Source organism: Gossypium arboreum, chromosome 9, assembly GCF_025698485.1.
Source record: "Gossypium arboreum isolate Shixiya-1 chromosome 9, ASM2569848v2, whole genome shotgun sequence".
Taxonomy (NCBI): Eukaryota; Viridiplantae; Streptophyta; class Magnoliopsida; order Malvales; family Malvaceae; genus Gossypium; species Gossypium arboreum.
In genome coordinates this window covers 63,946,587-63,964,328 of record NC_069078.1, presented here as the reverse complement: position 1 = coordinate 63,964,328, position 17,742 = coordinate 63,946,587, and the positions used below count along the sequence as shown (strand labels likewise).

General features: G+C 34.0%; 1 pseudogene; it reads left to right on the top strand.

Annotated features, from left to right (window-relative positions):
- The first annotated feature begins 5,521 nt into the window (after positions 1 to 5,521).
- LOC108455093 (uncharacterized) lies at positions 5,522 to 6,400 on the top strand (annotated as a pseudogene).
- The last annotated feature ends 11,342 nt before the right edge of the window (positions 6,401 to 17,742 follow it).

Genomic DNA, 17,742 nt, shown 5'->3' with positions numbered 1-17,742 from the left:
AGCTGTTTTAACCGGTGGAAAATACTTCAGTAAGATTTTTTTGGTCATTTGATCCCATGTAATGATAGAGCCTCATGGTAATTAGTTCAACCACTATTTAGCTTTATCTCTTAACGAGAAGGGAAATAACTGTAGGCGAATGGCGTCGTTAGAAACACCATTAATCTTGAAAGTGTCACAGAATTCCAGAAAAGTAGCCAAATGGGTATTTGGATCTTCGTTTTGCAAACCATCAAACTGAACAAACTATTGAATCATCTGAATAGTGTTTGACTTCAGTTCAAAATTATTCGCAGCAATGGTAGGTCTCACAATACTTGATTCAGCTTAGGTTAGAGTGGGCTTGGCATAATCGTACATAGTACGAGGAGCATGATTTGGATTTGCAAGATTTGCAGCAACCATAGGAGGTAGCTGATTATTCTGTTTTTCAGTCATCTCCTCAGTAATAATAACGTCCTCTTGCTCTTCCACTGTACTTTGTCGACTCTGTCTTGCTTCTCTACGGTTTCTACGAGCTGTACCTTAAATTTTGCAATCAAATAGTAATGGTCCCGATGGGTTTCTTCTAGTCATAAACTAAAGGAACCTGCCAGAAGAAAATAAAAAAAAATTAGAAAACAAAAATTAAACTAAAAAAAATAAAATGCAATAAAAATAAAAATGGATAAATTAATAAAAATCGAGTGTTCCTAATATTTTAGTCCCTAGCAACGATGCCAAAAACTTCATGATCACTAAACTAACTAAAATTACGATAAAGGCAAGCGCACCTAACGAGTAATAGTATTGCTATGGTGAGTCAGGAATATCATATCCACGAGGACTAAAAGTACTAGTACTTACTATTTTTCTATTGTCTAGTCGATAAATTGAAGGAATTATTTTTAATCTAAAATTAACTAAACTAATTACTAGAATGCAACAGAGAATGAATTAGGAAAAATAATCAAAAAATAATGAGATAGGCAATACCCAGGAAAGAATCCACCTAGACTTTACTTATTATTTTGAATATGAATTAAACGATTTATTCACTTGCACCTTGATCAGTAAAAATCCCTAAATTATGTTAATATTTCCTTCAAGAGTAAAAACAACTGACTTTAGGTTGATTAATTGAAATCTCTTTCTAATTAAAACCTCTATTATCGTATTAACTCGATCTATGAATTCCCCTATTAGATTTGACTCTAATCTGGTAGATTTATGTCATCCTATTTCTAGGATTGCATGCAACTCCACTTAATTATGCTAGATCTACTATTATACAGGGACTTTTGCTCCATTGAAATAAGCACATTAAGCATGAATTAATATCTTGAAAATATTAAAACACGAAATAAACATACATAATTAAGAACAAGAATCAAGTATTTATCATGTAATTCAGAAATCAAATAATAAGATTCATATAGGTTTCATCTTCCCTAGGTATCTAGGGAATTTAGTTCATAATCTGGAATAACATCATCTCAAAGTTAGGAAAACAACAAGACATAAAGAAACCTAATAAAACTTCTAAAGAAATTGAATAGAGATCTTCAATCTTGAAGGAGAGTCGCTTCTGAAATGAATCCAGTGGCATTCTTCGAGTCTTTTCTTTGCTCTTCTATGTGTGCTCCATTAGGTCCTCTTCTAGTGTGTATTAATAGACTTTAGAATGCTCAGAAAGCCTAAAAATTGGGTTTTTCCATGTGTTTGGGAAATAGGGAGCAATATCAACACGGGCTGGCACATGGGCATGTGGCTTGCTTGTGTGGCTCACATAGGCGTGTGCCTAGCTCGTGTGGAAAATGCTCAGGCTGTGTGAATGCTAAAAACAGCTCTTTTTTGTCCAATTTTGGCCCCTTTTTTGCTCCTTTCACTACCTTATGCTCATCTAAGTATAGAAACATGAATTTAAAGGATTAGGAGTATCAAATTCACTAATTTACATAATAAATCATCCAAAAACGAGTCAAGAATAGGATTAAAAACATGTTACTTTTATGGTTTATCATTGATAATAAAATTCGATTATTTAAAAAAAATTAGAACCAAAGTAACAAAAATAGGCTAACTTGATAAAAGATATTTATACTTTTTGAGAAAGAAGAGTAAAATGTTGGAGATTGAAGGAAGGATATTATCATAAGCTTTATATATATAATATATCTTGTAATGCCTCATACCTGACCTAATTGTTGGATCCAAGAATGTGATGTCACATTATGTTGAAGAATCAACTGAATCTAATTTACTTCTTCATCTAGTTATTTAAAATAAAAAACCATTTATATCAATACATTTATTCCTTTCAATCCTAATTTTCATATTCATCGAGTTATAAGATGATACTAAATAAAATTAAAAGTTGGGACTCAAATCCGATCTTCATTATCACATTTCATTAATGTCTCTCGAGATGAGGGGCTTCTTGTCTTAAGATAGGTTGCAATCAATTTTGGCCCCTATTATTTGATGATATACATTACGACAGATACTTGGATCTAATTTATTCTGTAACCCCAGATTGTCCGGCAACAATGACTTTTATAATTAGTATATTCTACCATCCCAGGATGCCTGAAAATTAAGGTTTTTTTTTTCTCTTATGTCTATCTATACTGCTCAATCTGCCATCTAGATTGTCTAGCGGTGATGGTTACTATATCAATGATCCTATGACATGACTCAAACTAAGTCTAACATTGTTTAATGGGGCATTAACATCATAATCACATCTGTAATACATATCATCATAATATCATCGATTCAACTCTTATGTACAAGCAATCACAATCTCAAATATTTATCACATAATTTGAATTTCAATGATCAAAGTTATATTTCAAAGGTTAGAGGGAAAAGATACCATTACCTCAATTCATAGTCGAATGAAATATAATGAAATAATTAATCTGTGAAAGCAAATCGAGATTGAATTATAAAAGCACAAATCGCAAAAGCTAAACAATGTCCGACTTTTCTTTTTTCCTTTGAAGTTCCAGTGTCGTCTTTGGCTACGTTCGATAATACAATTACAGAAACGTCATTAATCACATAATTAGACACAATTCAATGAAATCAAACATGAATGCATTTAATTCAATTTATTCCTTTACTAATTTAATATTCAAAACATTTATATTGCATAATTTATCTTATTGAACTTAAATCCAACTTAATAAATATAGTACAAGGACTTCCTATTACCATTATTCATGAACATATCCCAAAGTTTTCATCTTTTACAATTTTGTCCTTAATAAAACATAATTTATCAAACAATATCTACTTAGTTCAAGCTTGATTCACTATCATTTAACACATTTCTATCATGTTCTTTCCTAATCTAACTAGCTTCACCCATGCAAGACTTAAAACTTAGACATTTGTTGGACAAAACACGTTAGCGAATAAATATAAATAAAAATAAACAACTATTTATATAAAATAAATTAAATTAAATACTTTTTATTTAAAATATCCAATATGAAAACCAGAAATTGAGGTTTACTAAATGCCCATTTTGGGCCCGATCAGTCCGAATTTTTCGCGTCGCCCAACGTCGTGGGAGTGTGCACCCCAACCTTGATGGGTTTGGATCTATATCCCCTTGCGCGTGAGGCAAGGTTTCAACTTAATCATTCAATCATCCTCAAGTGGGTTCTCATATATATAAGCATCTCACATTGGTATTTAACCGATGTGGGATCTAAACTTTTCTTTTCCTCAACAACTATTCATAAGTAGCATACTTTAAGCATCAATTTCTCATTCATCACTCAACCATTTTGAGCATACGAAATGCCGTTGTGAAGATCTCATGGAGTAGAATATAAAACCATAATTTTATGATTCAACTCTCCACCAATTGAGAATATGCCTCAAAGTTTCCAAAATTACAATTTTTCCAACAACATTCAAAGTCTCTAAGCTTTCAACAACGGTGGTTTGATTAAAACTCTATCACTTCTCAAGTCTTATGCATGGGTCTTACTTATCATGATACAGTCACCAAATCTTAAATTAGTTTCAAGCCATTTGATCATTATACACTTTAGTCCTCGTACTATTTTCAAGAATCAAATTCAATAAGACTTAATAATGACTTTCTCGATCCACACTTGACTCGTACTTATTCTATTTTCATTATTTATTAACTTAATTTAATTAATTCGATCTAAAACTGAATTTTTCAACACCATGACGAATTGAGTCGTTATATATCTAAAGTGACGTATTGAAAAAATTAAGATAATTTTAAGTTCTAAATTATTTCGAGTAAATTAACTTTAATAATAGTGTGGGTTCCATTTGTTGTATTTAAATTTTGTTTAAATTAATTAAATTTGTTAACAATAATATAATTAAAATTTGTATAATTATCATTTAATCTAATAAAATGATTCACGTGATAAAGTTTTTTCTAATTGATATCTTTAATGCTTTAGCCATGTTGTAATAGTGATTGATTGATTTTTCTTAAATTGCATTTTTTTTGTTTGGTAGAAACAAACATACGCCGAGCCTAGATACAATAAAATATGTTAATTATTAATTGTTTCTTCAAGAAAATTCGAACGAGAATCTTCTTTTAATAAGATTTTGATTTCATGCAGTGGTTCTTCAAGAACCATGAAATGTTGAATATCACTACTAGTTCTTCAAGAACCATGAGATGTCCAATATCACTACTAGTTCCTCAAGAAAATTAGAACGAAAATATTCTTTTAATAAGATCTTGATTCCATGTGATGGTTCTTCAAGAACCATGAGATGTCCAATATCACTGCTAGTTCTTAAATTATATTTTTTATCGTATTATATGTACAATTTATAAAAATAACTAAAATTTAATATAAAAATATTTTAATATATTTTAATTAATAAATACAATCAATTCATATAATACAAGGGAATGTAAGCTAATATATTATATACAAGGTATATACACATTTTGTATGTTTTTCTATGTAAAGTATCTTATATTACAGCAAGTGACACATTGTATGATTGACATGTAAGTATTTTGACTATAAACATGATAAGAGTTTATTTTTTAATTGATGTTTGTTAAAAATGGAATGTTTTTATTAATTTATTATGCAAAATTATTCAATTTACACTTATAACTTTCATACTTGGGAAAATTATTCAATGTGTAAGTGTGAGGATCAAAATTAAAATAAACTTGATAAAAACTAATTAAAATAGAAAATTAAGAATAAGATTGTTTAAACACAATTGTTTATATTTTTTTTCTTTAGGTTAAGTTATTCTATGGTTGCAAGTGAGTGGCATATATGTCTCAAGTTGGTGGTTAGTATCTTTGCACGTCTAGTGAGCTTCATAATTACATGCCCTATACTGGTAATTCTTTCTTGGGTCTTCTAAATCTATCAATTGATGTCGTTTATATTTCATTAACACCTTGTAATCATAGTGTTGGATGCAGCATTAAACCACAAGTAAACAAAAAACCCAAGTTAAAACTTTGAAAATAATATTGGTAACCTACAATAAAACCAAGCATAAAGAAAAAACGAAAAAGCGCAATCCACTTTATAACCCGCCCACTAAACTTCTTTATTTGATATTTGCTTCAGCATAGTTTTCTTCTTTGCCATAGAGCTTGTCTTCATTCATGGAAGAAATTAAGAATTGCAAATGGAATCCATGGGAGTGTTTGAAATCGATTGAAATTGTTGCCATTTTGAAAACAAATTCTGATCCTTCTTTTCTCTCTTGTATTATCACTTTTTACATTTTAATCCTTCTTTATTTCCCTCCAAACTTTTCTCTTAATCTCCATTTTTCTCTTCTTCTACTTTTAACTGCTTCTCTTTTGCTTTCTCTCCTTCATCTTTGTTGTGCCATACAAAGAATCCAAACAGAAACCATAGCAAAAACAAGCCTTGTTGAAGCAATAAAAACAGGTTCTTCACCAAGAGAGATGAGTTTCGAAGAAAAGTTCGTGGAGTGGGACGTGAGAGCTCCGTTAGAGGTTATTTATGAAGATTATGAAGGAGTAGAAGCTTTGGATCGTGGTATTGAGAGGTACATTTCGATGTCGCGTGGCTACTCGGAACCTGAACCAGATAGCTTGTTCTTGGAGATGGAGTTTCGGTGATCAGAGAATGGGTTTCGTCGGAGAAGAGGTGTTGCAGATGGGAAGAAGAAGAAGAAGAAGAAGAAGATAGAGAAGGATTGATAGAGATAGCTTTGGATTTTCATGGAGAAGAAGATAACTTGATAGAGATTGATATTTCTTCCATTAAGGTTTATGGTTTCCTTATGTATTACTGTTCCATTTATAAGCTGTGATTAGATGTTTGCCAAACTTATTTTTATGTTTAAAAGAAGTGCATGAAATGCATACTTCAAAAAAAAAAAACAGATTTTACAATTAGATTATCAATTATCAATTAGATTGTTGATTCTATTTAACTAAATAAATTATTAAAAAGTTTCAAAAATTTATAAATTTTGATTAAACCAATTCGTATTAATTTATAAATTAATTGATTTTTATCTTTTCTTGAACTTGTATTTTAATCGATTCAATGAATTAATCCAATCTAATTAATATTATTTAAAAAGAGAAACTAAGACAAACTTAGTACACCTTTAGTTTTTGTTGAATCAATAGTTAATATTCGCAAAAAGTTTACTCTAAAAATAACTTATACTAGAAATACTATCACATGCATATAGTAATCACAAATTTAGAACACAAACATGTATGTAAAAATAACATATAATAAATAGCGAAATTTATGGTTTTAGAATCAATTATTAATAACATATAAAATGTGTAGGTTATTAAAATGATAAAAATTAGATTAAATTGTTTATCATGTTGTAAACATCAATATTGAATTGATGTCGAGTTAATTTGTGACACCAATTCAATCAAATTATTATTAATACTAAAAATTCTATCACACTCGTATGCGTATTGAAACTACAAATTTAAAACACAAATGCTTGTTTAAAAGTAACATGCAATAAACAATAAAACATATGGTTTAAAATTAATTATACAACTGATGGAGATAATAAATCGTCAAGGGTTTTATTAATAGTATAGATATACAACAGTGGAGATAATAAAACGTGAATATTAAAAATATATAAAAATATCAAAATAAAACTTTGGCTGAGTGGTAAATTTAAAATTTTATTAATCAAATTGCAGCGGTTTGAATCCTACAATATGTATATTTTCTTGGTTTTTGTTAATACGAAAGGATTAAAATACTATCAAATAATATGACTTATTTTAATTATAAGGGAGTATTTTTGTAATTTTCTAACCAATTTGATATCTAATTAAACCGTAACACCAACTCAATATTTAATTTTTAAAAAATAGAAAAATATTCTCAAATATCAAATGTTTGAAACGAACCAAAATATACTGGAAACGCTCAAACTTTTTGTTAATTTTTCCCAATTTCCAAATCTGGATTTTTATTCGTTTTGGTTGGTTCTTCAATTTTTAGATTCAATTTAGTAACTTTTTATTCAATCAATTGAAATTGATAGTACAGGTAACTCAATTTTAAAATTAGGTAAATTATTTTAAAAAAATTAGAATAATTTAATTTATGTTAATTTCAAAAGTAAGTAATTAAAGACCATTAATTATAGTATTAATGTCTTCTATCAATCGTACATAATTTTAATTGGCATAATAACAAATTTAATCTTCAATGTTGATATATATATATATATATTTTCATTTTAAAATTTATTCTAAAATTTCAATAAATTATGCCTCAACATTTACACATATGTAGAAATGTTGTGGGATAAATTTGTTAAATTAAGACCAAATTGATAAAATGTGTAAACTTTTAGCTCTAAATTTTTAATATACCAATCAGAATTATGTATAATGGATGAAAAAATTAACATCGTGATTAATTGTCTTTAATTACTTTCAAAATTTACATAGATTAAATTGTGCTGATTTTTTTTAGAAAAATTAATTTATTCAATTTTAAAATTGAAATGTACTCAAGAAATCTTATTACCTAAAATAGTAAACCACAATGAAAAAAATTTTAGGAGATGAAAAATCACGACAAAATAAAACAAAAACCTAATAGTTGACCATGAGTTTCAATATTAAATTGAGTTTTTGTTATAGAAGCAAAGTTTATGTTTTTTCTTACCTTGTTTGCAAATGGCCAGCCAACATCATGCCAAAGCAAGCCTATTTTGAAGAATAAATTAAAAAAATTAGCCTTATATTTAACTTAATTATTTCATATTAATAAAAAATAATTTTTTAAAAATAATTGTGATATATTTTTAAAATAAAATTGTTATACTTACACTGCGCACCCCAACACGTGTCTTCCAATGAAGTTGATCCTTTAGCAAACCATGTATATATGGCAAACCAAATTAAGCTACTATACCTTTCACTTTTTACCGCAGGCAAACCCAAACCTAGCAAACCTCACACAACATCATACCTTCATTGGACTTATATGGGATGCACGTGGGAAGTTCAAAACTATTGATTACCTAGCTGTCTTAAGATGTCATATCTTAAAATGTCACATCATTATCACTGTCAGGAAACTAAATCAAATCTCAATTTCAATAGCATCTAAACACGTAGGTAATCTTGTCCCCCACTATAAAAAGGCTTATGCAACAACTCACAGGACACTTCCTACATACACACGCACACACACTACATCTTCTTCTTTCTCTCAACTCAACCCTCCAAAAGACTACCTCGTTTTCAATGGCTTTATAACAGTCCATTTTTAGTGGTATCAAAAATGACGATTTTGGAACTTCGTTTTTCGATGACCGTGTCAGTAAATATTATTATTTAATATTTATGAGTCTATATTAATGTCATATTGAATTTTGGTACAGTAACTTTGTTGATTGAATGATTAATTAAGGTATAAGACTAAATCGTAAAAAATGTAAAGATTAATCACTATTGATTTTTATTTGTTAAAAGGGTTAATTAGTATTAAGCCAATGACCAAAGTGGGAATTTGGCCAATATTATTGATGGTGGACGGTTAGTGATGATACTTTTATTATAAAACATGCTAAGTTATATTTATATTGTTATATGTATAATAGTTAACAAAAAAAAAAAAAAGACACAAAAGCTTAAACATTTCATTTATCTTTATCTATCATCTTCTTCTCACGAAAAAAAAAACGGAGTTAGGGTTTGGTTTCAAAACTTTCGGTCCTTGATTGGTAAACTTAACTTAGTAAATTTCTTATAATTTTTATGTTCTTTAGATCTTAAGAGCTAGATTTAGCTAGCCTAGGGACTATTTCGTGAAACTGTTAAAGTTTATAAAAGTTATCATTGATGTGTTCTTGAAGCTTTTGTGGTTATTTGGTTAGATTTCAAGCTTAGATATGTAAAAGAACTAGTTTGTAAAGTAAAAGTTTTTAGTTTTGAACATAGAGACTAAAGTGAAATAATTTTGAATTTGGCATGAAATTTTTGTGAACATAAGTTTAATGGACTATAGAAGGATGGAATTGAGATGAATTCAAAATCAAAGCTCAAATTTGAAAGTTATGACATTTTTTTGTTTTAGGGACTAAATTGAAACAAATGTAAAACTTGATAAATTATTCCATAGATGAAATTGAATTGCCACACAATTGTATTATGCTGTTAAATGATGTTTGCAATAGATAATTAAGTTTAATTATGGTTTATATCGAGATTTACAACAACCAATGTATTATGCATAACTTCTTCATGGTCTAAGAACTAGCTAAACTATGTTCTGATTCCAAACTTATAATGCCCTCAACCCGATCCGATTAATCAAATCCGAATACTAGATATTACCACACAAATAAAGACACAAGCTTAATCTACTTATACAATTTACAGATAATTACATCTTAATTACAAAATTTCAAACTAAAACACATAAGTATATACAAAGAGTAAATACAACTACAAGACATGGTAATTAAATTACAATGATATCTAAACTAAAATCCTAATCAATTATAGATACCTCAAAGTATGAACCTCTAAGTAACATCTCAATCTTTGGACATGCCGCCAAGCTCGCTCTGTATGCATAATAGCCTGATACGCCACTTCTTGGCGTAGTCCTAGCATCGTCACTTTTGGCGTAATTCCACATCAACTCACCTATAACATACAACACACAGATAAGTTTATAAGAAATTAGTGAAGAAAACATCATTTACCTGAGTCATAGCTGCACATTGCAACTAATAATTTATATAAACAATTCCATCATTCTTAACTTTCAACTTTGTCTCTTGAGAATGCTTCCTCAAGTTTTATCCCTTTATTCGCGTTAGATACCATACTTCACTATGAAACTATTTCCTTCTTATTCAATGTCTTCGATACATCACTTACATCCTTCAAACTCTGAGTTGGTACCTCACCATGATTCAAGAAGTAACACATACACAAATGACAAGTGCTTCATTTGAACATACCAAGTTCACATATTTATTAAGCATACATTTTCAATATTAACCTATTACTTCTCTATATCCCTTCAATTTGTTATTTTCAACTGTGTTTTAGTCTTATGAAATACTTTACCATATAGTCAATAAATATATTTCATCCTTATTGATTTTAGTAATTATATTTAGGAGCCATACAGAATTCACCACAATTCGCCATGAAGGCCTTATCATGGTACGCCATAAAGAACATCCTTCAAAGTTCTTTATTGAGAATCCTATTAAGACACGCCACAAGGGCATTCCATCTGGAGTATGCCAAAAGGGTTATCCCTTCATAATTCGCCATTAAGGCTATTCTCTTATAGTGTAACACCCTAAGCTCGACCTAGACGTTATGGTCGAATCTAGCGATGTCGCATGGAAGGGATTTTGAAAAAAAAAAACTGTTGTTGTTAAGTTAAAACCATATCAGTTCTTTAGCCCTTATCGCTATTATCATTTTCAAAACTCTCATTCTTTTAATTAATTAGAGGTAAAAAGTACTTGTAGCGGAAGCTTTAAGAAAAACGTTGTGTTTAGAAAATCGTTCTAGATTTTACAAAACCCTTGCTTTCGATAAAATCCAAGTTATATCGCGTTTTGTAGTTAAAAATCATATAATCGTAGTTTAACCCAAATTAAAGTAAAAACAGTCCGAATTACATAAAAACCAAAATATACCAGAATATAAAAGTTTAAAACGTATCTATAACCAGTTCTAACATGTGGTCCCCGAGGGCTCCTCCTCTACACCGATCCGCCTAACTCTGTGGATTACCTGTACAGAATAAACAGAGAAAAGTGAGTTTACGTAAACTCAATGTGTAACTCTATAGAATTAAGCATGCAAACAACCGTACAATCAAAATCAATCAGATACAAATTCGGGCTTAAGCTCATCACAGATACAGTTACAGGTATGCATATCAGAATCAGAAATCAAAATCCTGCCCTTATCCTCTACACACCATCTCCGACCATCCCTACACATCATGTGGGGCTTAAAACACCCACCTAGCCCTACACACCATATAGTATTGATGCAGCACATAACAGATATAATGCAGCCATGCTGCCAGATAATAGGCAGAAACTGCCTTTCAAAACACTTCCTATAGTACAAATTATCCCACCCCAAAACAGTAATAGAAACAAAACATACATACATAATTACAGATAGTATATCCTTAACATACATATAATAATAGATAGCAGATACACATGGCACAGACATGCTCAAATCAGTACAACAGTCTAACAAAACACATAGTTTTAGGGTTTAGTAAGCCTTTACCGACCCTAAGATAGGTCCACAGTCGATTAGGACGACCCATGCGACCCTGTAAAAAATTTTAGTAAAATAGGCCTGGGCCTACATGCCCAGATTGCCCTTGCCCGTATGGATCACACGACGTGGCCCAGTTACCACATGCCCGTGTGGCGTGCCCGTGTGGGCCTACATGCATGTATGGCCCACACGCCCAATTTGGCCTAACCCATATTGCCCACACGACTACACTCAAGCCACCACACAGCCGTGTCTTGAGCACGGCCATGCCTTTGTCGACCACACAGTCGTGTCATCTCACACGGCCTACCACACGACCGTGTGGCGTCAATAGATTGTAATTTCGGCTATTGTTGAATCCTTTTTTCTGTGTTTTAGGTACACACCTGTTATCGGTTTGATGTGAAACCACTTCTAAGCCTCCTGAAACCTAAAAATAGCATATCCAAATGCCCAATTTCAGTATCATCTTTGAAAACTAAACGGAACTATACTACAACGGAAACTCCCTATATCCAACAATGTATCCATATACTTACCTGTGACAGAAAGAAACCCTTAACGCTTAAAACGCTGCAGGAGTTCTAACAGAATCTTGCTCTTTCCCTACACAAATGCAAACCCAAAATCCCCGTTAAAACACTAGCCCAAAACCCTTAAGATTGAAATCACACTAAAGTTACTGAACGGCGTAATCAAAATATGTATAGAAGGGAGATAATTTGAGACAAAAATCAAAATGAAGAGGGAAAATGGGAGACAGAATTTCTGAAGGAAGAGGAGAAGAAAACAGACGTCTAAAAAAAATTTGAGAGAAAAATTCTAAAAGAAAAGAAAATCAAGATGTAACTAAAAATCCTTTGATTTTCTCCCACTAGCCCTACTACTTACAACTACCTCAGAAGTCAGGCTCCATTGAAACTCTTCCTATTAACCGAGTAAAAATAAACTCCCTTACTCACGCAAGGATTCAAACACAGGACCTCCAACAACCTAACTCCCTTTATCACTCGAACCAGCAGGCTCATTTTGATATGAATTTATAGATAATTAAATATAAGCCCACTGAACAGAGACAGGGCTTAATTCGAAAAAATAACAAAATTTGCCAAGGGTAAACCTTAAACCTAGAACCTCTCAGACACATCCAGAACACTTAACCACTAAAGCAGATACACAGTTTGTGTTAAAAATTTACAGAAACAAAAATATATTATTTGGGGTGTTACAACTCTACCCTCTGAAAAGAAATTTCAACCTCGAAATTTACCTGATCAGAATAAATGAGGATACTGCTGACGTATCGAGTCCTCAGGTTCCCATATGGCCTCTTCGGTACCATGATTCCACCACAGAACCTTCACTAAAGGGATAGACTTCCTTTTCAGCACCTTAATATCGCGATCTAGAATCTGAATCGGCTCTTCCTTAAAAGTCAAGTCCGATCTAACCTCGATTTCCTCAACAGAGACAATGTGAGATGGGTCAAATCGGTACTGCCTCAACATCGAGACGTGAAACACATCATGAATACGGTCCAGTTCAGGGGTAACTCCAACTGATAGGCAATTAGTCCTACACATTTTAGAATCCGGTACGGCCCAATGAATTTAGGGCTTAGCTTGCCCTTACGACCGAACCTCAATATCTTCTTCCATGGAGAAACCTTAAGAAACACGAAGTCCCCCCCCAGAATACTCAATCTCATGCCTCTTTAGATCTGCATATGATTTCTGTCTGTCAAAAGCCGCTTTCAGATGATCACGAATCAGTCTAACCTTATCCTTAGTCTCGGAAACCAATTCAGGACCCAAAACCTGACTTTCACCCATCTTAGTCCAACATAGAGGTGTATGACACCTAAGTCTATATAAAGCTTCATAAGGTGACATCTGAATACTAGATTGGAAACTGTTATTGTAGGCGAATTCAGCTAAAGGCAGATAATTCTTTCAACTACCTCAGAAGTCGATTACACAACTCTGAAGTATATCCTCCTGTATCTGAATCACCCTCTCGGATTGACTATCGGTCTGAGGATGGAACACATTATTGAAGTCCAATCTTGACCCTAGAGCTTCATGTAACTTATTCTAGAACTGTGATGTAAAACGAGGATCTCTGTTAGAAATAATTGACACTGGAACCCCATGCAATCTAACTATCTCAAAGATGTATAGTTTCGCCAACTTCTGAAGAGAAAAGTCCATCCTAACCGGAATGAAGTGAGCAGACTTGGTCAACCAATCCACAATGACCCAAACAGAATTCTTCTCAATGGGTGTCAAGGGCAACCCACTAACGAAGTCCATCGTCACTCGTTCCCATTTCCATAAGGGAATCTTGACTGGCTGCAACAAACTAGAAGGCAACTGGTGCTCAACCTTAACCTGCTGGCACGTCAGATATCGAGCCACAAAATTTGTAACCTCTCACTTCAAACCCAGCCACCAGTACAACTCATGAAGATCGTGATACATCTTACTACTACCGGGATATATAGCATAAAGGTTACTATATGCCTCCCTCAGAATAGACTGTCTCAAATGAGAATCGTTCGGCATACAGATCTGCCCTCAGAAACATAATACACCATCACTATTTATCCCAAAATCAGAAGTCGTACTACTCTCAACCTGTCAAAAACGCAAGCTCAAAGACTCATCCCTTAACTGTTTATCCCGAATCTGATCAATCCAAGTCGGCTTAACCTGCAACTCAGCTAACAAACTCCCACCGTCGAACAAACTAAGACGACCCTCAGATCAATCATCGCTCTTCAGCTTAGAGTATTGGCTACAATATTAGCCTTACCAGGATGATACTCAATGGTGCAGTCATAATCTTTGAGCAGTTCAATCCATCTACGTTGTCTAAGATTCAACTTCTTCTGAGTAACGAGATACTTGAGACTCTTGTGATCGGTATAGATGATACACCTCTCACCATACAGATAGTGTTTCCAAATTTTTAATGCAAATACTACTGCAGCCAACTCGAGATCATGCGTCGGGTAATTTGCCTCATGCGTCTTAAGCTGACTAAATACATAGGCCACAACTTTCTCCTCTTGCATCAACACACATCCCAAACCAATATGTGATGCATCACTGTATACCACAAACTCCTTATCAGATTTAGGCTGCATGAGAACAAGAGCCTGAGTCAGAACAGTTTTAAGCTTCTCAAAGCTCGGTTACTACGCACCAGTCCAAACAAATGAAACACCTTTACACAGAAGCTTAGTCAACGGGGCAGCAATCAAGGAGAACCCCTTAACAAAAAGTTGATAGTATCCCGCCAGATCCAAAAACTGTAGATTTCAAACATATTCTTGGGTTGTTTCCAATCCAACAGAGTCTCAATCTTCCTAAGATCGACTCAAATCCCTTCAGCAAAACCTACCCCCCAAAAAAGTCACTTCACGTAGCCAGAACTCACACTTGCTGAATTTAGCATAGAGTTTTTTTCTCACAAAGTCTAAAGTACCACCCTAAGATGTTCATCATAATCATCCTCGGCCTTAGAATATACCAATATATCATCAACAAAAACCATGACGAACTGATCAAGATATGGCTAAAAAACTCGGTTCATCAGATCCATAAATGCGGGTGAAGCATTAATCAGACCAAAAGGCATTACTAGGAACTCGTAGTGTCTATAACGAGTCCTAAATGTATTCTTATACACATCCACCTCCTTAACTATCAACTGAAGATACCCTGAATGAAAATAGATCTTAGAGAACACAAAAGCCCCTCAGAACTGATCGAATAAGTCGTCAATCCTCGGAAGTGGATACTTATTCTTGATAGCCAGCTTGTTCAATTGCTGATAGTCTATGCATATCTTCATCGTCCCATTTTTCTTCTTAACAAACAGTACTGGTGCTCCCCAAGGAGACACACTAGAACGGATGAAAGCACGGTCCAGAAGTTTTTACAATTGAGCCTTAAGCTCGGTAAGCTCTTTCAGTACCATACGGTATGGGGCAATAGACACCGGAGCTGTGCCCGGTAGAAGCTCAATTCTGAACTCGACTTCCCGATTCGAAGGTAAACCTGGTAACTCCTTATGAAAAATGTTTGAAAAATCCTTTACTATTCTGATATTCCCAACAGAAGAATCCCCAGAATTAGAAACATTTACATAAGCCAAGTACACCTCACACCCTTTCCGTACCAGTTTCTCAGTTACTAATGCAGAGATCACATACGACAAATAGTCTCGACGCTCACTAATCATAAGCACCTCCACATCATCCTTGTTCCTCAAAACAACCCTCTTAGATACGCAGTTCAAACTGACTTGATGCTTCACCAACCAGTCCATACCTAGAATCAGGTCGAACTTCCTAAACGGAAGCTGCATTAAATTAGCCTGAAATATCTCCCATTGCACCTCTAATAGAATATCTTTATACAGTTTACTAACCCGAACAGACTGCCCCAACAAACTTATCACAGTAACCTTGCTAGAAATACTATCAACCGATAACCCTAGATTTTCAGAAACAGAACAAGCCATATAGGAATAAGTAGATCCTATGTCTATCAGAGTAACGTAAGGTACATCAAATATAAAGAACATACCGGTGATGACATCAGGAGCATCTTTTTCCTTTCGACACCGTGCAGCATAAACCAAAACAGGTTACGTCGCTTCGGTCTGCCCAGCATCTCTACCTAGTGCTCTCTGTCCACGACCCAAACTGTTACCACCCCTAGCCAATCAACGACCTCTAAGTGGTTGCAGAACTTCTCTCTAAGGCTATATAGTACCCGAAGCTGAAGCTTGCATCTGATCTGTACGTTGTGGACACTCTCTAATACGAAGCTCAAGAGACCCACACCTCAAACATGCCCTAGTCCTTCTCTAACACTCTCCCGAATGGCGTCTCCTACAATCTCCATAAGGCAGCATCCCAGCTGAAGTAGCAGAAGCCCCCACTCTTACTAGTGCATCAGATTTAGTCTTTTTCTTAGGCCTCTGCACAGAACTCGAGGGCTCTGAATCCCTCTTATTCCTACCCCTCTCTCTCTCTCTCTCTCTCTGCTCTGGCACTCCACGAGCTTAACATCTTCGGTGATCTTCGCCTTCTCAACCAGAACAGAGAACTCGTGCTCCCTCTGCAGTGCTATCAAGACTCTCAGATTATCTTTCACCCCATCCTCAAAATGAACACACCTCCCATATTCCGACTCCACCATACTTCGAGCATAGCGGCTCAGCCTCAGAAATCCAGCCTCATACTTGGCCACAGATCAGTCACCTCACGTGAGATTCAAGAACTCACTCCTGTGAGCATCAATATAACTGGCCCCCCACATATTTGCTCTTAAACGTAGTCTTAATGAGCTTCCAAGTCAGCCGCTCAGGCTGAGTGCCCTCCTTAACCTCGTCAACCATCACTGGTAAGCCTTATCGCGAAGCAAGGAGACTACACTATTTAATTTCTGCTCAGGGTATAGTCCAGATCATCCATAATTCTCTCTATGGCCTTCAACCAATACTCAGCCACATTAGGGGCAACTCTTGTGGTACCACTAAATAATTCAGCTCTATTAGACTGGAGTCATTCAGCCACCGACCCTCGGCCCCCTGATCCAGAATTGGGTCCAACAACCCTCTCTAATATCCTCAACATGGCTTAGGACAGTGCGTCGTCCCCAGTTGAACGACTCTGAGACCTAGTCTCAGTAGCAGGTGACACAGGTGTCTCACTAGTGTCCAAATTCGGCATGTTGCCCAGAGATGAGGACTCAGATCGAGCCCCCTATGGCCTCTACCACGGCCTAGAGTACCACGTCCGCGAATACCTCATGCGCTTATTGTCTAGTTCGGGTTAATCTACATTAAGAGTTTTACACATCAATTCAATATTTATTAACGGATATTTTATGCAAAAAGTTTCAGAAGTTCAGAGTGTTTCAGATGTTTCAGTCTCTAAATGTTTC